Consider the following 14,833-nt stretch of genomic DNA (forward strand, 5'->3'; position numbering starts at 1 on the left):
TTGAGGCTTGTGCTCCTTTCAATATACAAAAATTAATAAGTGTCAAATCTGCTGCAAATGTAAATTTTATTTTGTAAATTCTTTTGCCAATTACTTAGAATATACAGAACCAAATAACACTATTCCTTCCCTTCCAATAAAAAAGTCTTATTGACCTTTAGGTTGCTCAGTTGTTTCTAAATATCTTAAAGTAATGCATTGGAACTAATTTCATTCTACATTTAATTTTAAATTTTAAATCACTAAATTCTTTTAAAATCCTCTCACTTTGATACAGGTCTGGATAGATAACTGATGTGGGTAGAATCAAAATTACATATATGCTTACCTAATTTTCTCACTTCTGGGCCATAGAATACAGATGGTCCTTGTTAGGAAAATGGAGGCGAGTGGAAAAGGAATAGGATGGACTTGATCATCAACAAACAAGGACTGTTTATTGATGAACAGTGAGGGGCACAGCCTTTCCAGTGGGTTTGGAGGTTGTGTGAGGGAGCTGGGACAGGATCAGGGTTTTTATAAAAGATCTGAGCAAGGAGGTAGAGGTTAATGAAAAGCTCCTAGGTCAAGAAAGGTGGGGGCCTTTCAGTTGGGACCACAATGGGATGTGTACAGCTGGGCTTAGGTGGATTGCCCTTCCTGTAATTCAAAGGAGTTCACAAATACCCGGGATATAGTGTCGGGGTCAATTCATCATATTCCATCTTGATAGAATGTTAGGGCCAAGAGGTGAGAGGCAAGTTCTTCATATAGGGTCTTTGAGACATAAAAAGAATTGTGATGAGTGGGAGTATCATGGAGTTATGAGAACAAAGCAGATTCCCATCATTTGTAACCCTGAAGGAGTATAAAATGTGGAGGGGCATCATGGTCTTTTCTGGCTATTTCCTGCTGGCATGAGGGTTTAAAGGAGTCACTGGGGCTGGGGTCTTTCAGGTCTGTGTTGGATCCAGGGCAGTGTCAGCAAAGCCTCTGGTTGCCTGCAGTAATAGGATGGCCTTGACTTGGTCCCAGATCCTGAGTGAGGACTGTTATCCTGTTAGAGAGAAACTTGAAAATGATGAGATCAGTCAAAAGGCTGACAAGGTGGCAGGACTAGTTCATATGAGTGACACAGTAAAACAAACCCTGGGCACAAGCCATAAATGTTCCATTTGTATCATGAGCCCATAACCAGTCAGAAGTTAGGCCTGGATTGGAGAAGTTAAAGGCCTGGTGTGAGACCTTGATCATTTCCTATCAATAGCAGGTAACAAAGGCAAGAATGTAAATTCCTGTCCAGTTAGAAGTTAGACAGATACAGACAGTAGATGGACAAGCTTCTCAACTTGTGTCTATTGACCGCTTGGCTCTGGTTAATTTTGAAAAGGTAGGCACGAAGTGGCTGATGTGACATCATCTCCTCTTATTCTTTTCCACTTTGTCCTGGACGTGTAGGTGCTTGTGGCTTAGATATAGGCTTTGAACTCAAGGCCTGAGGGAATTCCCTGAGCACTTCAGCTCAAAGCTAGCACTTTGAGTCACAAGCTCACTTTTAGCCTTTGGATCGTTAATTTTTGAGCCTGCTTCCAGCCTGGCTCTTTGCTGATTATAGAGTCTCAGAGGGATTTTTCTGCCCAGGCTGGCTTTGAACTGCAATATGTGCCACAAAAATCTTTTATTATTTCCAATTAAAGCAACCAGAAATTAATAGGAACAAGTAGAGCTTACATGCATCCTGTCAAGAATTGATCAACAAATACTTGCCAGAACTCTACAATGACAAAACTCAATTGATGGGATGAGAGTTTGAGCACAGCTTGGATGCCTGGAAAACCTGATAACCAATTTTACAAGAGGCTGTCCTGGCCTACACATGTTTTAACACCATAACAATGCAGCTGGCTTTCTCAGGTCAGGCTTGGAAAGGTTTCCAGAGAGTTTTCCAGGAGTCTTAGTTTTTGTAAATCTAAAGCAGTCTTTTACCAAGAATCAGCTGTGTGTGATGGAGTCAGTCAGAAGTCCAATCTACCATGGTAGAGGTAGGATAGTCCAAGCAAGATCTTGGCCAGAATCTGTCCCTCGGATGAATTGTCAGATCTCCTGTTTGTTGCTTACAAATTTATACAAAGATTGGTTAAGACACTTGACTTTAGATGGACATAGAGAATGACATGATAGTTTTAATGTAAATCACAGCCAACAATTACATACAAACTTTTACTCATAAACTGTCTTTTAAGGAATATTCATACCATCTTCCACATACTCAAATTTTCTGACAGAAACAAATATGTGGAACAAACATTTTTAGAAAATTCTTACCTCCTTACCGGTGTTTATCCTCACAGCTGGCTAGGAGCTGAACTGGGTCTCACTACTTTTACTACTACCCTTGAAAAAGATGTTTTCTTATAACAAACAGCACATTTGTTGAGAAATATCACTACCAAGAATTACAAGAAGATAATTTTTACACAGTTTTTATGTATTATAATGAGATTATGTTGAACGTGCTCTCTGTCTCTCTCTCTGTCTGTCTCTGTCTCTATCTCTGTCTCTGTCTCTCTCTCTCTCTCTCACACACACACACACACACTTAAACAAACGTTTTAAGGCACGTATGTTTTTAAAAAAATGAAAATCGGCCATAAGATTTTTTGGAATTCCAATGGCAAAGTAGTATTGTTTTGACCAATATGATAAAAAAACATGTGTTCAAGGCAATACCAAACAAAATGCAAGGCAAATTTTGACAAACAGAATTTCCACCTTTAAACAAACATTGACAACAAGAGAAGGAACCCTTTAAATCAATTTTGGTGATGAGGTGGTTTAATATTTTAAATTGAACATTTTAACCATTAGAACAGTGAAGAGTAGAGAGGAGATAGGTTGGTGGAAGTGTGGGGGTTGAAGAAAAACCCATCATGTGGTCTTTGTCTCTTGCTAGGTTCAGCTTCCAAGGCATGTAGAGAGAATTGGGGGAGGAGGTGGTTGAACAGGTTTGTAAGGGGAAAAGATAGAACTTTTAACCTGCAGATATTTAAAGGGAGGATGTGGCATAATGAAGTTACTGAAAAGGTAGTTTAAATAATTGGATAAAGTTATTGAAAGAGGTGAGAGGGAGGGATTTTTCTTCGGTAGCCACTTAGAGGAGAAATTAAGAATCTAGATTTTGAAGTGAGTGGACTCAGGAAAGAGGAAAGGACTGTATTATTGTCTAAGTCCCTACGAGAAGAAGGATTGGCTTGTTTCTATTAAGGGATTTCAGGGTGGTAAAGGGAGAGAGCAGCAAAAGACAGAGGCTGTCCTCAGTGTGTTTGTCAGCCAGCCTCAGTCAATAACAGATTAACGAAATGTCCAGACCAGAGGACCATTTAATTATGGTCTGGAAGGGAAGAAGGTGTATTAGCCATAGAAGAGGGTTGAGAAATGTATAAGTATGGAGGGGTTTGTTTAGAAGGATTTTTAACAGGACTCATAGCTTGTTGTTTTACCTTTGGAGGCCTATGCCCACCCCACCTTGTGTCAGCTACACAAGCATGCAGACAGGCAGGCACAGAGAGTGGGGTCAGCAAAAGGAGTTTGCTTGAAACAGACACAGTTTTAGCCTAGAGAATATGGACCAACTGCAAATACCAAGAGTGTAGTTAGAAGAGCAAGGAAGGAGAAAAGGTTCTTTTGTGATGGAGGTCATCAAAGAAAAGAGAGATAGAGGGAAATGGAGAGGGGGAGAGAGACAGATTGAGTTGCTACAAGATAAGGAGTTACTTTTTTAGAGGAAACGTTGGGTGGCTCCTGGCAGAGAAGGGCTTGGTGAGCAAGGCAGGAGAGTGGAGAGGGAGCCCTCTGGAGTGGAGGTCAGAGAAGGACTTGGTGGACCGAACAGAACAAGCAAAGTGAGGATTTTCTGGAGCAGAGCTTGAGGAGGGCTTAGGTTTAGGGGACCTCAGACTCCTCCCAGTTTCATTGGAGAATTGTTTAAATCAGCAAGAGTAAAACCTAAGGTTCTGAATTTAGGTCAGCAGTGCCATGGTAATGAGACCAGATTTTGGAATAAAAACAAGTCAGTTTTGTTTTTTTATGACTGTAAATCAGTCAGCCCAAAGTCTTAAGTTTAGACAGCAGGCATGCCAATGGGGTGTCTTTGGGAGACAATTTGGAAATTTTGGTAGGACTATGGAGCCTGTTCTGATGCTCCAGGCACCGCTGGGGCTTTGGGAAGCCAGACGGATGGATCCCAATAATTAAGAGAGGGCATCCCCAAAAGTCCTAATTAAAGGGTATCAGGGTATAAGGAAAGAAGAGACTTCTGGAGTCTCTGTACCCCACAGACAAGAAAGAAGGGAGGGAGTCCTGCCCTCCTGGGGTCCATGTCAGGTGCCTACACCACAGACCGGGCTAGTTACCTTGTCCTGAAGGCTTTTAGGTATTGGGTGAAGTCAGTCAAACAGTGAAGAGCCTCCTGCCTGGAGATCAGAATCCAGGGACAGGGTAAAGGATAGAGAATAGGGGGAGAGATAAGGCCTTTTCTGAGCTTACGCAGGGGGGCAATAATACCTCAAGCCACAGCAGCGTGGCCATCCACTGCTTGCACTGCTTACAAAAGCAAAGGCTGGGAGGTTTTTCAGGTGTCTGTTTAGCCCAAAGTAAGCTCAGAGGGCTCTGTGCTTCTGATGAAGAAAAGCCTTGGAAGGATGAGGAAGGTAGCAGAAAGGCTCCATGAGAGGTGGCAAGGAGGTGGGTGGCCCCTTGGCAGAGGGCACCTACTTACTCCTGGTGCTTTTTATCTCCTGGGTGTCAGCACCATATGTTAGGAAAATGGAGGAGAATGGAAAAGGAATAGGCCTGACTTGATCACCAACAGAAAGGACTCTTTATTGAGGAACAGCCAGGGGCACAGACCTTCCAGCAGGATTGAGGTTGTGTGAGGTAGCTGGCACAGGATCAGTGTTTTATAGGAGATCTGATCAAGGAGGTAGAGGTTAATGAAAAGCCCCTAGGTCAAGAAAGATGGAGGACTTTCAGTTGGGTCTGAGATGGGATGTTTACAACTGGGCCTAGGTGGATTGCCCTACCTGCACATCAAAGGAGTTCACACATACCTGGAATTATGCCTGGAGTCCGTATGGACTTGGGATAATAGGGTGGGGGTCAACCATTCAGGCCAATTGGAAAAAGTTAGCGTTCCGAGCTTTTCTGCATATAAACACTCCATCAACATTTTCTTATTAGAGGATTATTCAAGATTAGCTATATGTTGATTGATAATAACTGAGCTTGACAGAAAGGTGAGGGAAAACTGTCTAGTCTCCAATGAGGTTCTGACTTGTATTTCACAAAGTTTTATGAAAGCACTCAATGAGAAATCTAGTAGCTGCATTTCTTAAAAGTGCTTGCCTAGGGGCTGGGAATGTGGCTTAGTGGTAGAGCGATTGCCTTGCATGCATGAGGCCCTGGGTTCGATGCCTCAACACCACATAAGCAGGAAAAAAAACCAGAAGTGGCTCTGTGGCTCAAGTGGTAGAGTGCTAACCTTGAGCTGAAGAGCTGAGGGACAGCTCCCAGGCCCAAAGTTCAGGCCCACGACCGGACCCCCCCAAAAAATTTAAAAACAAAAGTGCTTGCCTGGTTACACTTTCTGATAATGTGTCAATTCAAGTACTTCTTGGAGTTCCAAACCATTCAATTTTGATGTATTAGAAACTTGTTACGGTTTGCGGACAGCTCTTGGTGATGAAATTTGTGCTTTTTAAAATTGCTTTCCCAATTCCATCCACAAAATGCAGACAAAAATTATCTGAAAAAATTCATATCTGTTGATATTGCATATACATTTACTTTCCATTACAAATCTAGAATGCGGTAAAATTTCTCATAGCAATTACACTGCACTAGATTGTGGGCAGTTTCTAATGTAAATAATATATTTATTTTTGTAGAGAATTTGAGTATCCAAAATTTTAATATGCCTGTCATCCTAAAAACAATACCTTGCTGATATTGAATGACAAATATAACTTCCCATAAGTACAGAAATTTTCCTTGTATCTTTTTAATATATACTTTTATTGTAAAGATACTGTACAGAGGGGTTACAGTTACACAAGTAAGGAAATGAGAACATTTCTTATTGAGCATTGTTAACCCCTCCTGTTTTTCCTCTACCATCCCTTCCCTTTACACCACCTCAACTCCTCCCTCCATCCCCCTCTGATAGAGTGTCTTGTACATCCTATTGTTACAATGGATCAACCTGTATCCTTTCCTTATATCTTAAATGAAGAAATGCTGGCTTGTTTCATGCTGATTCTACTTGTGTTGACACACCTAAAATCACTCTCCAAGTCCAAAAGCACATAAATGAAGTGCAAATCATCTTTTGTCAGTGGTATAATTGTGTTCTACACATTTATTGACAGGATACAAACCTTAATACATATATACATTTGAAGGCATTTGATGTGTGAAAACCCGTCAATATAAAATATAAAGTGATTTTGAAAAAAATAAAAGTGACTCAGAAGAAATTATAAATGCAAAAACAGTCTTTACAGAAACAAATTCTTAGAGATATTTCATGACTTTCAAAAGGATAAAGTGGCTGAAATTAATATAAATTTAGAAGTATGACAATTCACAAAAATATAAAAAGATATTCATGTATATCATTATATAAGCCAAAGCAGAAAGCAAATGTTGTTTAGGTGACTTTTTAAAATACACTTTCTCAGGAACTGCGAAGGGGTTTCAATGGTAGAGTGCGTGCCTAGAATGAATGAGGCCCTGTGTTTGATTCCTCAGTACCACATCAGTACAAAAAGACAAAGGTGGTCCTGTGGCTCAAGTGGTAGCACTAGCCTTGAGCTAAAGAGCTAAGGGAAAGCACCCAGGCCCAAGATTTCAAGCCCCACGACCAACAAAAACAAAATCAAAACACAAAAAATCACTGTCTCTCACTTTTGTGTCCTCAACTCTGTAAGACGGCTGCTTCAGCCTAGGGCTAAGATTTTAGCTGTGGACACTTAACACTCCTGGTTCAGACTCTACTTGAGAAAAATTTTAATGAGTATTTTGTTCTTAATTTTGCTCTTTGTAAATTCATATGCACCTATAAAACATGGTGTGGCCATCCCAGTAACATTCTCAAAGTACCTCCTAATGACGACTTACAAAAAGTTGTATTATATTACAACAAGGAAAACAATGCTACAATAAACAAAACCAATAATTAAATATTAATGATTAATAAAATGAAAAATGAAACAATTACCAGTGTTTCCAGTATTTGAAGTATACTACATATTAGGTTTTACTATTTTTTCATAATCCTGTACATTTAAAACTGCCTAAGATTATGATGTTCAATAAGAGTTTTATAGGCTATGAGTAGTCTTTAAAGTTTCCCACTAAGATTATTATTTATGGCTCATCTCATCTGTATATGGCTTATATCATCATTTGTTCCTCGCTAACCTATAATGTAAGGAAGCCCTAAAGTTTTAACAGAAACTGTGGAATTAACAAAGTCTTAACTCTTCACTCTGCTTCTTTACACAAAGAATTTGCAAATTATCATTAGTAAAATTTCTATAAACTCTGAAATGTACACACTTAGTAGTATATGCTGCTACAATAAATCTTAAATACTTTATGGAAAAGTTTTATGACCTGTCATACAGTCTTAATTTTGGCATATATATAAGCAAATTCCCAAAATTAAAAATATTTAAAACATTAAAACTTTTAACAAACCTTAACACTTGCTTCAATGTTCATTATGAGAGGTGCCTTGTATAGAATAATTGAATTCCTCCTCTTACACATCTCTTGAACAACAAATATCTGGAATTATATTGTTTTTGACATGCCAATCTTGACTTTATTCATAAATGTGTGCTTATATAAGAAACACATGGTTTTAAAATTTCACAACAATTCTTTAGAACTTACTTTTTGTTGAATTGTTTAGTTTAAGAAAATCAATTACACTTTATATATAAAAAATGTTCTGTGCTCAATTCGGCAGCACATACACTAAAATTGAAATGATACAGAGAAGAGTACCATGGCCCCTGTGCAAAGATGACAAGCAAATTCATGAAGTGTTCCATATTTTTACAACAGACGATGGAGTGGATGTGGCCAGAAAGGAACCCTACTGCATTCGAACCATACTTCATTCTTGGGTGGGAGTGTAAACTTGTTCAGCTACTTCGGAAAGGAGTATGAAGGTTCCTCAAAAGATTCCACATAGCGCTCCCCTATGACCCAACAAATACTTCTTCTGGGCATTTACCCAAATGATCACAAACAAGACCATACTAAAACTACTAGCACTACTATATTTATTGCAGCATTATTTACCATAGCTAAAATATGGAACCAACATTGATGCCTCTCAGTACATGAATGGATCAAGAAAATGTTATAGATAGATAAATAGATAGATAGATAGATAGATTGATTTCCATTGTGTGTGTGTGTGTGTGTGTGTGTGTGTGTGTGTGTGTGTGTGTGTGTGTGTGTGTGAGAATAGGAATTCTATACCTCCATCTGAAAGAATGACATTGCCCAATTTGTTAGGAAATGGAAAGGCTTGGAAAAAATTATATTAGTGAAGTAAGCCAAGTCCAAAGAAACATAGGTCCCATGGTTTCCCTTATTTGCAATAAATAATATATGTCTGAGATAAGCAGAAAAGGTCAAAAGCTATGGGCATATGACCATATAAGATGATGTTAAATGAAATGACCCCCAAAGTAAGTACACAAGTGGGTTTTTTTCTTGCTTGCTATTATTTCAAACGTATTTATAATGTACGATGTATTTTATTGTTTCTTTATATGTTCCTCGCCCACAGTATAACCTCTGTTTTCACTGTATTTGATTTTGGTGCACCTGAATCTTGTATATACACTTAGCTAATTGGGGAGGGGAAAGAAGAAACAAAATGGTTAACTAGGAATACTGGTCGACCCATTGTGACAATGAGATGCACAAGACACTATGTTGAAAGTTGAACTTTACAATTTAGGTGGTGTTGGGGGGGATGAAGGGGAGTGTACTTGTAGAGGTGTGAGGAAGGGATGGTGGGGGAAAAAACAAAGGAGGAGGTAACAATGCCTGAGAGGAAATGGACTCATTACCTTGCTCATGTAACTGAAACCCCTCTGTATGGTATTTTAACAATAAAATACATATAAAAATGTTCCGAGATGGAAAAGTTTATTTCCCCTATTATACCCATATAATATCATTAACTAAGAAATTAATGCAAAACACTGACGTGAATAAGTGGGTGAGTGTGTGTGTATGTGTGTGTGCCTGCATGTTGGCGTGCTCAGAGTTTGAACTTAGGGCTTTAAGGTCTTGCTAGGCCTTTCCCCTCTAGTTTGGTGAGCTAGTATATTAGCTACATCTCCATTCATGCTCTTTTCTAGTTCATTAAAATTTTTGAAAAATAATGTCATGATTTTTTGCTCTGATTGGTTTCCAAATGTTATCCACAGAACTCAGCCTTCTGAGTACATATCCTGAGTAGTCAGGATTACAATGGTGACCAACCAGCACAAGGCTTTCAGAAACATATTAAATGTAGAAGAAAATTTACTTCATGAGTGTTTGTTTTATCATCTACATTTAAAGCATTTTGGAGTGATTATATGTGAATTTATTTCCTTTTTGGATTCTTAAAAGACAGTACGTGATGATATTTAAAAATTTTACTACTTTTTAAAAAGGAAACTGGAAATGTGGAACAGAAGAAATTTGGCTCTCTTTGGACCTCAATTTATAAGCTCATCTCTGTGCATGATAACCCAATGTCACCAACACAGTCTGTGTTGAAGACAAAATGTGGCAGAAAACAAACACCCTTGGCAACAATTGCTATGGTATTATTTCTTGGACAATATGTATATTGAATTGAGTGTGTAAGAGAATGGAGAGATTTTACCTACCTTTTTTGTATTGCTGAAAGACTTTTGGAAACTTTGACTGATTTCCTTCCTCATTGTGTGACTTTGGACCGTGCACTTAGTGCCTTTAATTAAAATTTTTCCCAACATTATAATGGTAATAACATTAGCATTACAGCAAATATTATCTTAAGAATTAAGAGGTATGACACTGGTGAAATAATTAAGTTTCTATGAATAAGCTTTGAGTTTGGTCAGCAATTTTTAATACTAAATATAATTCCATATGTATTACAGAAACCATTACATGTAGAGAGAAACCAGAACTAATGTTATCAATTGACTGTGATCTGCTTTCAAGGAAGCCAGGTGGATAACTTCTCATGCTGTAATTCAAACTGGTTATCTTGTCTTGATATTGTAAAAATATCAGGGACAGAATAATGAAGAAATGTTGTGCACTGAGCTGAAGCGCATATGAAAATGTGCAAAACTGATAAAACGTAAACTTATCTGAGCAGTATATTGTGTTTTACATCATTTAAGTTACATTGCAAAGATAGGGAGACCTAGAAGAATGAATTCTCCTTTTGATACCCTATCATAGGGACTTAGAAGGATGAACTTACCTCATGCTTGAAGAGGCATCATCGGATGAGAGGAACAGTGTTTTTTTGTTTGCTTCCTTCCATTTATTCTTCAGTTTGAAATCTGAACTACTTGAAACTGAAGGAAACCAAGGGAAATCAGACATGCAGGCTTTGGAAAGAGCAATAAACATAAAATAAAATAAATATAGCCTTGTAAAAGGTCAAACTAAATTGAGTTTTATAGTCTCAAGTGATCTAAGCAATATCATGATATTGAAAATTTTAAAACGTTAGGAGTTGCTTAATTTTTTCCTTTCTACTACCTTGAATTAATTATTGATTTTGTATAGAGAGCTTAAAGATGAGATTAACAAGTAACATGAATAAAAATGGACAAAAGTTCTGAATAGGCCTGTTTTCCAAAAAGCCCTGAAAATCACAGTGGGTTTACAAAGTTGTGTTTAATACCATTTCTATGCTGGCTTAGTAAACAGAAGTCATTAGAGAAATGCAATTCAAAATTACTATGATACTACTTCATAACTATTATAACTCTTACAAAAAACCCCAAAAGAACCAGGTGTGGTGGTAAAGGTTTGTAATTCCAAGCATTTAGGAGGTTGGACTAAGAGGAATTGAGTCTAAAGCCAGTCTGGGTTACTTCACCTATTAGAAACATGCACTTTCATAAAACTCAAAAGGTAACAATGTTGGTGAGAGTATGGAGAAAAGAAAATTCTATACACTCTTGGTCAAAATACAGGCTCGTATTCTCGTTGTAGAAATTACTATGCATTTTCTAAAAAAATGCAAAGTTGAAATATCATCTGACTCACCAATCATGTGATTGTTTCTCTCTGGGTAACTCGTAAATATATTTGTAGTTCATTGTTATTCACATTATTCACAACAGCAGCCAAGATATACTTCGAAGTTAAGTGTTCAAATTCACACAATTAAAGCAACTCTGGTACATGCACAAATACATGTTCTGTTTCATCCTTAAAATAGCAAGATACTTCTCCCATTAGCCACAACTTACAATGACCAGAAAGATGTAATCTAAATGAACCAAAATTTTGTCTTCTGATCTTTGTAATACTACACACACGCAAACACACCAACCTCAAACATTAAGAGAGATTTTTTTTTTAAAGTAAAGCAAACTGGAATCACTAGGGCATTTAGATCACAATGTAGAAGATAGTAGATATGAAGGATAACCAAGTACAGAGTTGTAATGTACAAGATGAGGTTACAGGGGACTACAGTGGCCTTACAAAGGAATGAAGCTAAGTAAGTAGGAGTTGTTCTTCCGAATGAAGCTAAATAAATAGGAGTTGTTCTTCCGAGTAGGGTTTGCTCTTTAAAGTTGTTCTTCCTTCAGTAATGGATGAGATTAATGTAATTCTTTAAATATACCTGCCTGTTTGCAGAAATAATATCAAACAATATAGCAATAATGTTCTATGCTCAACATAGAACAAAATGTCAAATTAAAATACATGAGATTATTCTTGATATAAACTAATTATTACAAATAAGGGAAAACCTGAGACCTATGTTTCTTTAAGTCTGGCTTACTTCACTTAATATTTTTTCCAAGATCTTCCATTTCCTTACAAATGAGGTGGTATCATTCTTTCTGATGGAAGCATAGTATTCCACATGCATGTGTAAGTGTGTGTGTATGAGAGAGTGACATTTTCTTCATTCATCTACTGAGGTGCATCTGGGTTGATATCATATCTTAGCTATGGTAAATAATACTGTGATAAACACAATTGTGCTGGTAGCTTTAGTGTGGCCTTGTTTGTTGTCACGTGGGTAAATGCCCAGAAGTGGTATTAGTGGGTAATAGGGAAGCATTATTGTGTACATCAAGGATAATCTTAGTAGATGAGCAGAATAGCTCACTATCTACTTACATATGATCTTTTTTTTTTTTTTTGGTCGGTCGTGGGGCCTGAACTCTGGGTCTGGGCACCGTCCCTGAGCTCTTCAGCTCAAGGTTAGCGTTCTACCACTTGAGACACAGTGCCACTTCCGGCTTTTTTCTGCTTATGTGGTGCTGAGGAATCGAACCCAGGGCCTCATGCATGCAAGGCAAGCATTCTTACCACTGAGCCACCTTCCCAGCCCTACATATGATCTTATAAGGTGATTCCAAGTGAAATGAACTCAAAGACATGTTTTTGTTGTTGTTCTTAATGTAGTATGTGATTTCTTTTTATCTTTTGTGTTTTCCCCACCAATGTTTATCCCCTGTAGTCACTGTATTTGATTTTGATACCCTGGTTATTGTAAATATGTTGATCTGAACTAGGAAAGGGAAAGGTGAATAAACAAAATAGTGAGACAAAGGACAAAGGGGGAACCTATGCAAACGAGATACTCACAATATTTTGGAAATAATCTTGGGGGATGTTAGGAAGGAAGAGGGAGTAACATGGGGGAAGTGTTAACAAGTTAGAAAAAAATGAATTCACTAACTTACTTATGTAAATCTAACCCCTCTGTACATTAACTTGATAATAAAATTTAAATAAAAATAAAATACATGAGAGCAGCAATACAGGAGATGAGAGTGGGGAAAATATTGTACTATACAGAGAAAAGTAGAACAGCTGTGGAGTACAGTGGTTTCACTGTAACATAGGAAGTGATAAACTAGCATACACCTTTTCACCCTCATGTCAGTCACTAAACAGGGAAAACAAAATGCAAACTCAGTAAAACAATAGAGATAAAATAGAAAAATAAACAATTAAGGTGAAGAGATGAATTGGACCAAGAATAACAAATGACACAGGAAGCAAATAAGCTGGTAAGTTTAAAAAATATTACCCATAATAGTATTTTTTACATCACAATTTGTTAGAACTATAATTCAAATCACAGTTTAATAATATATTATTTTAATAATGTTATTATTACTGATTTAATATTGAATGTTTAACATATAATTTTAATTTTAGTAGATATAGAAAAGAAGAAAGTGAAACTAATTTTAATAATATATTTCATGAATTGTAAAATTGAGAAGCATTAGAATTTAAACAATCATATCATTATTTCAATAATAAATCATCATTTCATTTTTGTGAATTAATTTAATAATTCAGTTTATTCTACACTTAGCACTCATCATAACATCAAATAATAAATTATTGCATATGACTCTTGGTATTAGTTGAAAAGGCTCAACACTGTGGTAAAATTCACACCACACATTCTCCAGGCAGTGTATGAGGGTATGACTCCTCTTGTCTAGCTTAAATTGTGGAAATTTGATTACTACATGCATGTTAAATTCCTGTCTAGGAGACATCCATAAAATTATATACATCCATAAAATTATATACAGTATTTCATATGATGCTTATAGAACATATTCATTAAATTTTTATTTTGTGCCAAATAAATATTTGTAGAGAGACTGAATTTCTGAGTAGATGATGGTGTATGTGTGCCAGATAATACATATTGAGGCTTATTTTATATTTCTCACATTGTTTCAATAGTTGGATTTAATTTTCCATAAGGTGTTAAGTGTATTATATTGGATATATGAAAGTAATGAATGTTTATTACATTAATCCAATGTCACTTGTCTAATCCCAAGTATAAATTATCCATGTGTTTGAAGTAATGAAAAAAACAACAGATATAAGCAAGATAAATCTGTCTAATCCCAAGTACAAATTATCCATGTGTTTGAAATAATGAAAATAACAACAAATATAAGCAAGATAAATCAGACTCTAGATAAGTATTTCCTCCTTTATTTTGATAGTTGGACCTCTTTTACAATACAGTATATTCTTGGGAAAATGTGCTCCACGCTGACCACAACTGAAGAATATTATGATTTGATCTATCCTAAGAGAAAAAAGGAAGGTAATCCTTCCTTCCAAACTTCTGCTCCCAGAGATGTGACCTGTTTTATGGTAGTGACTTGAAAATGAACATTTTTCACAGTCAACTTTGAAAAGCCATCTTGATAGACCATTGTTAGAGAGGATTATTCATGGTTTTGCAAGGATGCCAGATTGGCTCATTTTGAAACAATGAAAACAGGAATTTCGTCAGCTGTTTTTGTTTCTTTAGGAGAAAAACCTATTGAGTATAGGCCAGGGAATCATTGGGACCCAGTGAAGCTACTACCTTGAATAGTAATCCTAGACCTCTAAAAAATATACTCCAGTAAGCACAGCCAGTCAGAGCTGCTATCACAGCCTACATGAAGTCAGGCAAATAACAGAAGATGAGAGCCATTTAACTGATAAAAACATATTTTTATGAGTCAGACTGAAATGAGACTCTAGAGAGAGGGTCAGA

The 14,833-nt window shown here is 36.9% G+C and overlaps 1 non-coding gene across 1 annotated transcript; it reads left to right on the forward strand.

Moving 5' to 3' along the window:
• Positions 1 to 7,995: 7,995 nt before the first annotated feature.
• On the forward strand, positions 7,996 to 8,102 carry LOC138809097 (U6 spliceosomal RNA). Its single transcript, XR_011366706.1, has one exon. It is a non-coding gene; the product is annotated as a U6 spliceosomal RNA (small nuclear RNA).
• Positions 8,103 to 14,833: the final 6,731 nt, after the last annotated feature.

The sequence above is a fragment of the Dipodomys merriami genome, unplaced genomic scaffold, assembly GCF_024711535.1.
Source record: "Dipodomys merriami isolate MVZ:Mamm:240054 unplaced genomic scaffold, mDipMer1.0.p SCAF_484, whole genome shotgun sequence".
NCBI classification, from domain to species: Eukaryota; Metazoa; Chordata; class Mammalia; order Rodentia; family Heteromyidae; genus Dipodomys; species Dipodomys merriami.